Source organism: Oryctolagus cuniculus, chromosome 12 (assembly GCF_051225735.1).
Source record: "Oryctolagus cuniculus isolate XC-2025 breed Fujian yellow rabbit chromosome 12, ASM5122573v1, whole genome shotgun sequence".
In the NCBI taxonomy this organism is placed as follows: Eukaryota; Metazoa; Chordata; class Mammalia; order Lagomorpha; family Leporidae; genus Oryctolagus; species Oryctolagus cuniculus.
In genome coordinates, this window is record NC_142878.1 from 24946319 (window position 1) to 24958319 (window position 12001).

The 12001-nt window shown below is 48.8% G+C and overlaps 1 long non-coding RNA gene across 12 annotated transcripts in view; it reads right to left on the reverse strand.

Moving 5' to 3' along the window:
* LOC127483831 (uncharacterized) overlaps positions 1 to 9703 on the reverse strand; it is a 112802-nt gene extending 103099 nt beyond the window's left edge. For 3 of the 12 annotated variants that reach the window (XR_016217856.1, XR_016217857.1, XR_016217859.1), the window contains exons 1-2: positions 9324 to 9513; positions 4186 to 4277 (exon numbers count right to left, since the gene is read on the reverse strand). This is a non-coding gene — a long non-coding RNA (uncharacterized LOC127483831). Of the gene's footprint in view, positions 1 to 3372; positions 3534 to 3997; positions 4017 to 4185; positions 4278 to 9323 lie in introns of those variants that run through there. The other 9 variants (XR_016217861.1, XR_016217860.1, XR_016217855.1 and 6 more) reach the window with 8 other exon arrangements.
* Positions 9704 to 12001: the final 2298 nt, after the last annotated feature.

Sequence of the window (12001 nt, forward strand, 5' to 3'; positions counted from 1 at the left end):
GCTTGGCTTTATCCAGTGTGGTTGAAGGGAGAGGCTTAAGGAAGCTGGCAGACCTCAGTGTTATGTAACTGGAGAGTTAGAATGGGCAGGTTTTGTAGAAAACTACAAAGCCTCCTTGTGAAGGCCTTGTTCCTAACTTCACAAACACTGATCCCCAAAGAATGAACAGACTTGCAAAGCTAAAGTTTGCCTTAAAAAATGTACTCAAGGGGCCGGCGCTGTGGTGTAGCGGGTAAAGCCGCTGCCTGCAGTGCTGGCATCCCATACGGGCACCAGTTCAAGTCCCAGCTGTTCCATTTCCAATCCCACTCTCTGCTATGGCCTGGGAAAGCAGTGGAAGATGGACCAAGTCCTTGGGCCCCTGCACCTGTGTGGGAGACCTGGAAGCAGCTCCTGGATCCTGGCTTTGCATCGGCATAGCTCCAGCTGTTGCAGCCATCTGGGAAGTGAACCAGTGGATGGAAGACGTGTCTGTCTGTCTGTCTCTCTCTCTCTCTCTCTGCCTCTCCTTCTCTCTGTGTAATTCTGACTTTAAAATAAATAAATAAATCTTTTAAAAAAAATGTACTCCAGAATCACAACCACAATAAACAACTAGAAGAAAGGAACACAGCTTCTATAAGGTATAAGGATATGTTGAAGGCAAGCAGCTCTTTCATTGCACATAATCCCAGTGAAATTTCACCATGATGGAACTACTGACCTGTTTATACAACTGTTCACATCCTTAGTGCTTTATCTGAGAATACCAGCAGTTCACACCAATAACTATGCTTTGTGCTTCCTTTAAAAAGATGTAGCTTTTCTTCCCAAAGTGATCATCTATGTACTGAGTGACTGCACTTGCAGGGTAACGTTCCCTGATTACATGATACAATTGTAAGGCAGGAGCCAGCGCCATGGCTCACTAGGCTAATCCTCCGCCTGCGGCGCCAGCACACCGGGTTCTAGTCCCAGTCTGGGTGCCGGATTCTGTCCTGGTTGCCCCTCTTCCAGGCTGCCTCTCTACTATGGCCCGGGAGTGCAGTGGAGGATGGCCCAAGTGCTTGGGCCCTGCACCCCATGGGAGACCAGGTGGAAGCACCTGGCTACGGGCTTCGGATCAGTGCAGTGCACCGGCCGCAGTGCACCATCTGGAGTGGCCATTGGAGGGTGAACCAACAGCAAAGGAAGACCTTTCTGTCTGTCTCTCTCACTGTCCACTCTGCCTGTCAAAAAAAATAAAATTGTAAGGTAGGAAACTGCCAGCAGTGATTAAGTCTTAAACCCAAGTATGCAACAATCACAAAAAGTGGCCTGCAAGTCCCTCATGATTTAATCAGCATGGGATGATGACCAAAAATGCTGGATAAGAATCACTTGTTGTGGCTGATACTGTGGCATGGGGGTAAAGCCGCTGCTTGCAGTGCTGGCATCCCATATGGATGCCTGTTCGAGACCCAGCTGTTCCACTTCCAATCAAGCTCTCTCCTATGGCCTGGGAAAGCAGTCCTTGGGCCCCTGCATCCACATGGGAAGACACGGAGAAAGCTCCTGGCTCCGGGCTTCGGATCAGCACAGCTCCAGCCGTTGCGGCCAACTGGGGAGCAAACCCACGGATCAAAGATCTCTCTCTCTCTCTCTGCCTCTCCTTCTCTGTATAACTCTTTCAAATAAATTAATTAATCTTAAAAAATCATTTGCTTTGCCTGAAATTTTTGTGAGATAATCAGCATATCTTCCTTATAAATCATAGACTCTCTGAGGTAGAAGAGACTGAAAGCAATGGAAGAAAGTCTTATTAGGTCGGAGGACCGATTTGCTCAGGTTTGCCTGGGATTTTTCTGGTTTTAGTGCTAAAAAATCTCATGTTTCAGAAAAATCTGAGTCTTGAGATGACTGGGATAATTGATCACATAAAAATAGGATATAATCTACAAGAGACTTAATTTTTAGCCTGCTATCCCTCAACCTGAGTAAAATCAGCATCCCTTGTCCTGTGTGCTATAGCAAAGCAAAAGTTGATTCCCTCTCCTACTGGTAGTGCTTTGAAGACTGCCCACCTATTCTAGATCCCCCACTCCAGGCTCTGTTCTCAAGGTTAGGTTGACCCAGCTCCTTCATCTGCTCATTCACCATTCTTACACCATTGATAACTCCATGTTTCTCTCTGGCTCATGCACCCTTGTCCCCCAGATGATGCCATCCCAGACCGAGCTCAAGCATCTATGAATGGTTCTGAGCCATCTTGGAGCCCCTCCCCTGCCCTAGGTGTCATACTCCGACAGGGACAAGCTGGTATTCCTTTAGCTCATTTGATCACCACATCCCACTGCTGGAAGTCAGTGCAAGGCGGGTCAACATGGAGAGTTTTTATCATACCATCCTGGACTTGTGCAACTGGTCTTTAGACATAACACCACACGTTGTTCCTTCAGCAGGAGCTCATTATTCCAGCACATGGTGCAGCTCTGGGTCATAATTCTATCACCCAAATTACTTAAGCCAATAAATTCAGTTGCAGGTTAGGGTGTCCTGCAAACATTTTTTGTGCGTCAGCATCTGTAGTCATTCAAGCCACTGGCAGAAATGTTGGCTGGGTCAGCCTAGAAAACCAGATGATTCATCAGCACATAGCTATCTGCTACAGAAAGGCAGGCACTCACATGGGTCATTTGTTCTGAAATATGCTCTAGGGATTTCCCTTCCAGACTTTAGAAGAGAAGTTGAAACCAGGAGCAGAGTACAGACACACCATAGCAACGTTTCTGTCTTTCCATCCAGCAATTGCCTTCCCTCTTGCATTTAGCCTACATCAGCGAAGCAAGTATTTCAGAAATCCTGCTGAGAGCCGGAACTGGGCAGAGCCCAGTGTGGACCATCAGCACAGGGTATCCAGTGTTCCTGATTCTCCTCCTTCCAGAAACACAGCAGTTGCTCTTAACTAACCCATCTGAAGTTAGACACAGCCGCACGGTTTGCATTAGCCAATGACACATCGGTGGAATGACAGGTGTTACCCACTGGCTGGTCAGGTTTCCTCATCACTGTTGTTCTGATCAGGCTGAAACCTTCATTAACCTGGGTTACCTTTCCCACTGCAGACCCCTGTTAGACTGCAGGCGGAGGGGGAGATAAAGCTCCTGAGATTTTTGGATGCTCTATTATTACTATATGACTTTGCCTACCCTGATTGTTACACTGAGGAAAATATAGGTGAGGAGATAAACCCTACCCACAAAATAAAAAGGACCAAATTGGCATACAGAAAAAACCTAAACCCCAAAGTCCAGATTGAGAGAGAGGTGTGTTGCTAAAACAATGGATTAAAAGAGAATTCAGAAGCGGGCACTCAGGCTAGTGGGTCAGACACCACATTCCGTATCAGAGTACCTGGGTTCATGTATTGGCCCTGGTTCCTGAGTGCAGCTTCCCGCTGATCTGGGAGGCAGCAGTGCTGGCTCAAGTGACTGGGCTCCTACCACCCTCGTGGGAGGCAGATTAAGTTCCTGGACCCAGCCTCAGCCCATCTCAGTCCCAGCTGGTGCAGGCATCTGGGGAGTAAAGCAGCAGATGGGTCGGGGCCGGTGCTGTGGACAGTGGGTTAACACCCTAGCCTGAAGTGCTGGCATCCCGTATGGGCGCTGGTTCAAGACCCAGTTGCTCTGTTCTACTTCCTGTCCAGCTCTCTTATGTGGCCTGGGAAAGCAGTAGAAGATGGTCCAACTCCTTGGACCCCTGTACCCGTGTGGGAGGCCTGGAGGAAGCTCCTGGCTCCCGGCTTCGGATCAGCACAGCTCCGGCCATTGTGGTCAATTGGGGAGTGAACCAGCAGGTGGAAGACCACCCCCTCTCTGTGTAACTCTGACTTTCAAATAAATAAATAAATCTTTTAAAAAATAGCAGATGGGAGATACTCACCCCCTCTTGTTTCCTCTCCTCCTATCCCTTTCACATAAATTAACGTGCTTTAAAGATAGAATTAGTCATGTGTAAACCCAATCAGTGGCTCATGGTCCTCAGAAAACAACTCATTTCTGTGAAACAAAACTTCAAATTATGTAATTTACTGACAAGTATTATAGGAAAATAGCTTTATGAAGCTGTTGACTCTTCTCTTTTAAAACAGTAATAAAAATGTGGGCTTAAGTTACAAGACCATTTGATTTTCACCTTTTCAAGAGCCAACACTAATAAGGCACTTACGTTTTCCAAATAGATGTATTATAGGTCTCTGTGCTCCGAAACGGACGGATTCAGTACAGAAGGGTAACTTTTTCCAGGAGTTTTACAGGAACCTTGGCAATTTGAGAAATGCAGATAAAATGAAGCCTATGTTAGCACCCACTTAAAATACGATTTACTCTTTTCACAGCAAGGGTCATTTCGAGTACTGTAACTATAAAGTAAATATTGGCCTGAATACCCAATGTCAAATTGGCTGATCCAGCAAAATTGTGGCATATATATATATATATATATGCCACTATATTCCAGTCCTTTTATAATAATGGAGGGAGTTTAGTCTTTGTTGGAATATCATTCACTCATTCAACATTTTCCGAAGACTGACTCTGCCAGGGGCTGAGCAGGATGCTGGCTTCCCATTAGTGAGCAGAACGGATACAAATCTGTCCTCAGGGGGCTCACAGTCTGGAAGGGGAGCAGGGAGAGGGGGCGGAGAAAGGCCTTGTGGGTAGAAGAAATACCACTGTGCCCTACCCTGAGGCAGGAAAGGGCTTTCTGTTCAAGAAAATCAAAGGCCAGGGTGTGCCCCTCAAGGACAGCAAGTGGTAAAGTAGTGTCAGAGCAGGTTAGCGCTGGATTGAGCACATGGGCTGTGCAAGCCCTGTTATGGATTTTTCTTTCATTTCCCAAATGCCCTCAGGGTTTCGCACAGGGGGTGTGACATGATGCCAGTTTCCATTTTAAGAAAAAACAGATTTCCATCGCCTCTTAAGAAAGGCCTTCTTCCTATTGTGTGAAGAAGGGTTAGGTAGGGCTTAGAGGAGAGATGGGGGATTACCCCTGGACCAGAATGGTGGCAGTAGCCGTGGCAGGAAGTCAAGACTGGGAAAAGTATTTGCAAGTACACACTTCAGGGATAGGTAGTGGCATGACTATGAGGGTGATGGATGTGTCCAGACAACTCCCTGTGCCTGGCTTGAGCAATGTCCCCATTCCACACAGTGGGGAAGAGAGAGGAGGAGCCAGCCTGGGGAAGCGGAGAGAGGGTTCCCATCTGAGCCGTCACCTGAGCTGCTGAATGGCGGCCGCGGACGTTTTCTGAAGCTCGGCAGTGAAGAGTTAGGAGAGAGAGAAGTGAGAGCGCCATCTCTCTGGCACTGGCTGGGCTGGAAGGAAGGCCCAGGGCTGTGTGCCATGGCTGGGGTTTCCTACAAGGGAGGGTGGGAGGAGGGTCCCAGACAATGATGGGAATGTGGTCTTGGGAGATGTGAGAAAGATCAGAGGTGCTGGGAGCCAAGAGGAAGTTGGAGTAGAAGTCTCAGGAGCTTAAGAAAACAAAGAATCCTTGACACCACAAAGTCTAACCCCAGCCGGGCTCAAGAACATGGAAACCTCTGTGCCCGCTCCCACGCAGAATTCAGAAAAATGGTGTCTCTGTGCCCATGTCCACATCACACGTGAACTTCCTCCGCATCGTTTACTGAAAGCTGCACCTCCCACTAGGGGCCGCGTTTGTAAAGAGTGTGGCGTTCTTACCGCCTGACAAGTTTACTGCCCAAGCTATTCTGGGTCGTGAGATGACAGAGGGCTCACAGGTCCATGGTCAAGCGAGAAAACCGGAAGCAGGGGACACACCCAGGTCAACAGGAGGCAGCCAGCTGTCATTTCCCAGGAAAGCCCCTGTGTTCTGAAAAAATGCCACGCCCACTCTCCAGGGATGAAATTGCCCTTTCTCTTAGAACACAGTGCTGATGGGATAGATTTTTTTGACACCTACTTGGCAACATTTAAAAAAAAAAAAAAAAGTCCATAATCCTAAATAGGATTCTATGTATTTTTAACTGGACCCAGTCTGTGCAACCCAAAATAGGGCAGAACACGCAGAGAGAACAACGGAGTACCCGTGAGCTCCGTTGGGTCCACCTCTGGGGGCACTGACCCCTGCCAGACACAGTCTCACAAGGGCCTACGGCCCACTTGTGCCTCAGCAGGCACTGCTAAAGGCCATGGACACTAGGGGTTGTTTCCAGATGGTCAAAACCACAAATGTTGGGGCCAGCACTATGGCGCAATGGGTTAATGCCCCGGCCTGAAGCGCCAGCATCCCATATGGGCACCAGTTCTAGTCCCAGCTGCTACACGTCCGATCCAGCTCTATGCTGTGGCCTGGGAAAGCAGTTAAGGATGGCCCAAGCCCTTGGGCCCCTGCACCCACGTGGGAAACCCAGAAGAAGCTCCTGGCTCCTGGCTTCGGATCGGCGCAGCTCCGGCCATTGCAGCCAATTGGGGAGTGAACTAGTGGATGGAAGATCTCTCTCTCTCTCTCTCTCTCTGTAACCCTGACTTTCAAATAAATAAATAAATCTTTAAAAAAAAACACACACACAAATGTCAGGGTGCACAGTACCGGCAAGGCTGAGTCACTGCGTGCACATGGCAAAGAGAATTCCTGAAAGCCAAGAGCTGTGAACAGGGCCTGGACAGCTGCTTTCTCTCTCTGGAACTCCTCACCACATTGAGATCTTTACTGAAACCAAACAACTGGTCGTTGGATATATTTGAATATGGTCCGGGTATCACTCGCTATTGATGAATTATGGTAAGATACATGGATGGCATTATATTTAGAAAATGTTGTCTTTTAGAAATGCATACTAAAGCATTTGGAGTAAAATTTGCACTTGAGATTGCTTTAAAACACTTTAGCAAGGGTGGGGCATTTGACACTTTGTTTAAAATGCTACCTGGGACTGCCTGGATTCTAGCCTCCTCCAGGTTCAAGTTCTGGTTCAGCTTCCCACTAACATGCACCCTGGGTGGCTGCAGAGGATGACTCAAGTATTTAGGTCCCTGCACGCACGTGGGAGACCTGGATTGAGTTCTAGCTTTGGCCTGGTCCAGTCCCTGCTGTTGTAGCCATTTGGGGAGTGAACCAGCAGATGGAACCTTTCTCTCTGTCTCTGTCTCTCTGCCTTTCAAATAAAAAAGTTTTAGAATAAAATACTTTAGTAAAAGTAAAAACAGACAAACCAAACATGGCAAGCTGGTGAGCACTGTTAAATTTTGGTAAAACGACGAAGGTGCATTTTACTATCTCTTGACTTTGGTGTGTGTTCGACACTTTTCCCAAGAAACTGGAAAGAAGGGGAAGAGGCAGGAAGAGAGGAAAAATGGAGGAGGGAGACCACCTTCCAGCATCCTGAGCATCGCTGCATAGTGACTTACCAGTGGAGGAAGGCAGGGTAAAAAGAGGGAGCAAAGTGCACTAACACCTGTGCACCCCTCCGTGGACTGGTCTCCGCGGTGGGAACGCACCCGCAGCACCCGGCTGCAGCAGGGAGGTGTCACTCCCACAGCTGTCCACACAACAATTAAATCCACATTTCCACACCGCAAGAGAACAGAACTAGGCAACGAGTGCTATCTTGGTGGCTAAGGAAATTCATCTCTGAGCAATGAAAAACAAAGCCAATTACAGTAGCCCCCTCCCCAATCCTAGGTTTCTCTTTCTATGGTTTTAGTTACCCGCAGTTCCAAAATATTACATGGAAAATTCCTGAAATAAATAATTCATAGTTTTTCAATAACTTGTATTACAGTACAAGGATACTCCAAAAGCTTTGTGGGGAAAAAATGGAATTAAAAAGTTCTGGTGCAAAAAACTTTGAAACCTATGAACATTTTTTATTGTATCCATTTTCCATGAACTTTTTAAATACTGTTCACATGCATGGATTTCAAATTTCTGCAACAAAATCAACTTATATTTTAATCACACTTTCCCACAAACTTATTGAAGTACCTTGCAAACTATTACGACTCTTCTAGTTTATTATGACTTCTTATTGTTCCTCTTATTGCGCCTAATGTACAATTTAAAATTTCACATAGCTACGCACATAAAGGAGAACACAGCGCAGACAGGGCTACTATGCCGGGTCTCAGATCCCGCCCCCACCCGCCCAGACCGGGCAGGATCAGTCACCGGGACACAGCTCCTTCCCTGCATCCTGCCACTGGGATGAATGAACACAAAATCCACGGTGGGGCACCTGAAGGGAAGAAAGGTCCTCCGCCATCATCCCCACTGAACCCGGGAGCAGCAGGCCCCTGAGGGCCGCAGGTTCCCTCGCTCTTCCTGGCGCACCTCTGTCCGGCACGCCCAGGCACTCTGCCTTCAACGCCACTTTCTCCAGAGTCCACCCCGGCTTCACGCAGTCACTGGCTTCTGGAAGTCTGGTCTTCCCCACAGAACTATGGGCCAAGGGGCAGGTCTGGGGCCAGACCACAAAAGGCCAAACCCTGGCCACTTAGAAGCGAGGAGGTCCGGGACTAGTCCTCTCTCTGTGCCTCGGTTTCCTGCTCCTTTTTAACAGCATGGTTAGTGGGGCTGGCGTGCTGCTACAGCAGGTGAAGCTACTGCCGGAATCCACTATCAGAGCGCCAGCTTCAGTCTCGGCTGCTCCCCTTCGCATCCAACTTCATGTCATGTGCCAGGGAAGGCAGTGGAGGATGGCCCGAGTACTGGGGTCCCCGTCACCCATGTGGGAGACCAGGACAGAGTTTTGGCTCCTGGCTTAGGCCTGCCCTAGAACTAGCTGTTAGGGCCATTTAGGCAGTGGATCAGCAAATGGAACATATCTCTGCCTTTCAAATAAATAAAAACTTTTCAATAAAAATAAATAGGCCGGCGCCGCGGCTCACTAGGCTAATCCTCCGCCTTGCGCCGCCGGCACACCGGGTTCTAGTCCCGGTCGGGGCGCCGGATTCTGTCCTGGTTGTTCCTCTTCCAGTCCAGCTCTCTGCTGTGGCCTGGGAGTGCAGTGGAGAATGGCCTAAGTGCTTGGGCCCTGCACCCCGTGGGAGACCAGGAGAAGCACCTGGCTCCTGCCATCGGATCGGTGCAGTGCGCCAGCTGTAGCGACCATTTAGGGGGTGAACCAACGGAAGGAAGACCTTTCTCTCTCTCTCTCTCTCTCTCTCTCACTGTCTAACTCTGCCTGTCAAAAAATAATAATAAAAATAATTTAAAAATAAATAAATGAATAACCGCAGAGCTATTGGGGATGGGATGAGGTAGTTCAAGCAGAGCACTGAGAACAGCACTACCTTGCACACTTAACACCAGCACCACTATTCCTGAGACCCAGTCTTACCAGCTTACACCCCAGCAACGTATTTTGTCACTGGTCCCCAAATGCAGGCACATCTCCAGGGCCCTGTGACATTTGCCTTTGCTGACGCTCTCTGGGCACGTCCTCTCAGGTCAAGGCCAGCTGAAGCCCTAACTCCTCCCCAAGCTCCGCCTCCTAAGTTTCAGCCACACCCACCACCTGCACAGGTGTAGGGAACGAGTCGGTGAGTTGTGTTCTAAGGAAACAGGTAGCACCTCAAAAGCAACCCAACAGATCTTTGACAGAGGAGTGGGCTGGGCTGGACGGAGGAGCCCGAAAGGGATGGGAAGGCACTTGGGGACTAGCAACAGCAGAAGCAGCTATCACCAAGCCTGAAGCGACATGGGGAGGGAACAGTTACCAGAAATCAGAGAGCGCTGTAGGAGACGCCACCTGGGCTGGGGCCGCAAGGAGAGACACACAGCTGCTTCCAATGGGGAAGGCAGGTAAGCAGCTGTCCCTACCTTCGTGTTCTCCTGCTGGCCACAGCCCAAGCACAAGGTCGTCCCCTGGGAGACAAAGAAAAGGATGAGAAGAGTTGAGACCAGTGGGCACAGCCAGGTTCGCCACGAGCAGCTCAGCCCTCAGTTGGGAGCTGTCTGGTGTTCATCCTTGTGGTCTCTCTCCCATGTGGGCTGCGCACGAGTCAGCATGGTGAAAGGGAAGGGCGTGCACTTGAAGTCAGAGACCTAAGCTCAAATCTAAACCTCGTCATCTACCAACTGTATGACCTTAAGAAAGTGATATGACCTTGCTGGACCCCTGAGTCTCGGGTTCCTCATTTGCGAGATGAGAGTCATCAGCTTTCCAGGGTTGTTATGAGGGTTGAATAAGAAAAGTCCTGGAGGCATAGCAGGTTAAGCTGCTGCCTGTGGTGCTGGCATCCCATATGGGCACCAGTTCGAGTCCGGGTTGCTCCATTTCCCATCCAGCTCTCTGCTAATAGCCTGGGAAAGCAGCAGACAGTTCAAATCCTTGGGCCCCTGCACCTGGGTGGGAGACCTGGCTGAAGTTCCTGGCTCCTGCTTCTGATGTAGCCATTTGGGGAGCACACCACTGGATGATGCACTCACGCTCTCTCACTCGCTCTCTCTCTCTCTCTGTAACTCTGCCTTCAAATAAATAAATACATCTTTAAAAAAAAAAAGTTCTCCACTGATCCTCTCTTCCCAATGACTTATAATCTCCTGAAGACAGGCTGTACATCAGAGCCAGACAGCAGGAAGCGCGCATCTGTTGAGGCCTGGAACACTTTCATGAATCACGAATTCCAAGTCATTCTGTAGGTCACTGTATGGTCTTTGCTTAAGCCGCTCATCTGACGAGAGAAGCAGAAAGATCCTAAGGATTACTGGAGGGGGCGGTAACTTCCGTCTCTGATTCACTCCCCGGAAACGGCCATGAAAGCCAGGTCTGGCCAGGTTAAAGCCAGGAGCCAAGAACGCCATCCGTGTCTCCTACGTGGGTAGCAGGGGTCCAAGCACTGGGACCATTGTCTGTTGCTTCCCAGGCCTATTAGTAGGAAGCTGAATGGGAAGTACAGAGCAGCCAGGACTAGAACCAGGCTTTCAGATATGGGATGCCGGCATCACAAGTGGAGGCGTAACCCTCTGCACGACAGCGCCCACCCCTACTCAACTCCTAAAATGGAGACAATGAAGAGAGGAGAGGGTAAAAAGAAGACAGGTCTTCATCAAAGAACCTCTACTGGCTGTCTGTGAATCAGGCAAAATTCAATACGTAGAATTTAAAAATGTTAGGTACAATTCCTGTCCCGTGATGCTACAGCCAAATGTCATGTTGATTTGTCAATGTCCACGAATTCTATTAATATGGATTTACTGAGTTAGAAAAAAATGCATGTTTGTCTAATCAAAAGTTGCTGTTCCCAAACATACATTTAAAAAAATAATAAATGGCTTAAAACTCAAATCAGAGAGATCGCAAGAGCTGGAAGTGAAGGCACTGGGAGGGCAGTGGGGGATGGCCCAGGTGATTAGGCCCCTGCACCTGCATGGGAGTCCGGGAGGAAGCACCTGGCTCCTGGCTTTGGATTGGTGCAGATCCGCCCATTGGGGCCACTTGGGGAGTGAACCAGCGGATGGAAGACCTTTCTCTCTGTCTCTCTCTTACCTTCTGTAACTCTGCCTGTCAAATAAATAAATAAAAATCTTAAAAAAGAAAAAAACAAAGTGAAGGCACATCCAGAAACCAGAAGGGCTGACCCTTTCCAGAAGCCAATGGCCCACGGGAGGAAATACATCTCCACCTGAGCCCGGAGAGACTGCAACAGGTAGAAATGGAGGGTCAGAGGAACGGGACGGCCCTGCCTCCTTTCCCTGTACACGAAGCTTCTGGAAGCGCTCATGAAGTCCTCGTGTGGGCTCCTGCCCAAACCATCCCACCACTTTGAGGACAATGTGAGTTGCCAGTCACTGATAATGATGCTTATGGAAATTTTGTTTGTGCCATGCTATGTTTACAAAGCAACTTTTATTTTTTTAACTTTTATTTAATGAATATAAATTTCCAAAGTACAGCTTATGGATTACAATGGCTCCCCCCCCCCATAACTTCCCTCCCACCTGCAACCCTCCCCTCTCCTGCTCCCTCTCCCTTCCATTCACATCAAGATTCATTTTCAATTCTCTTAATATACA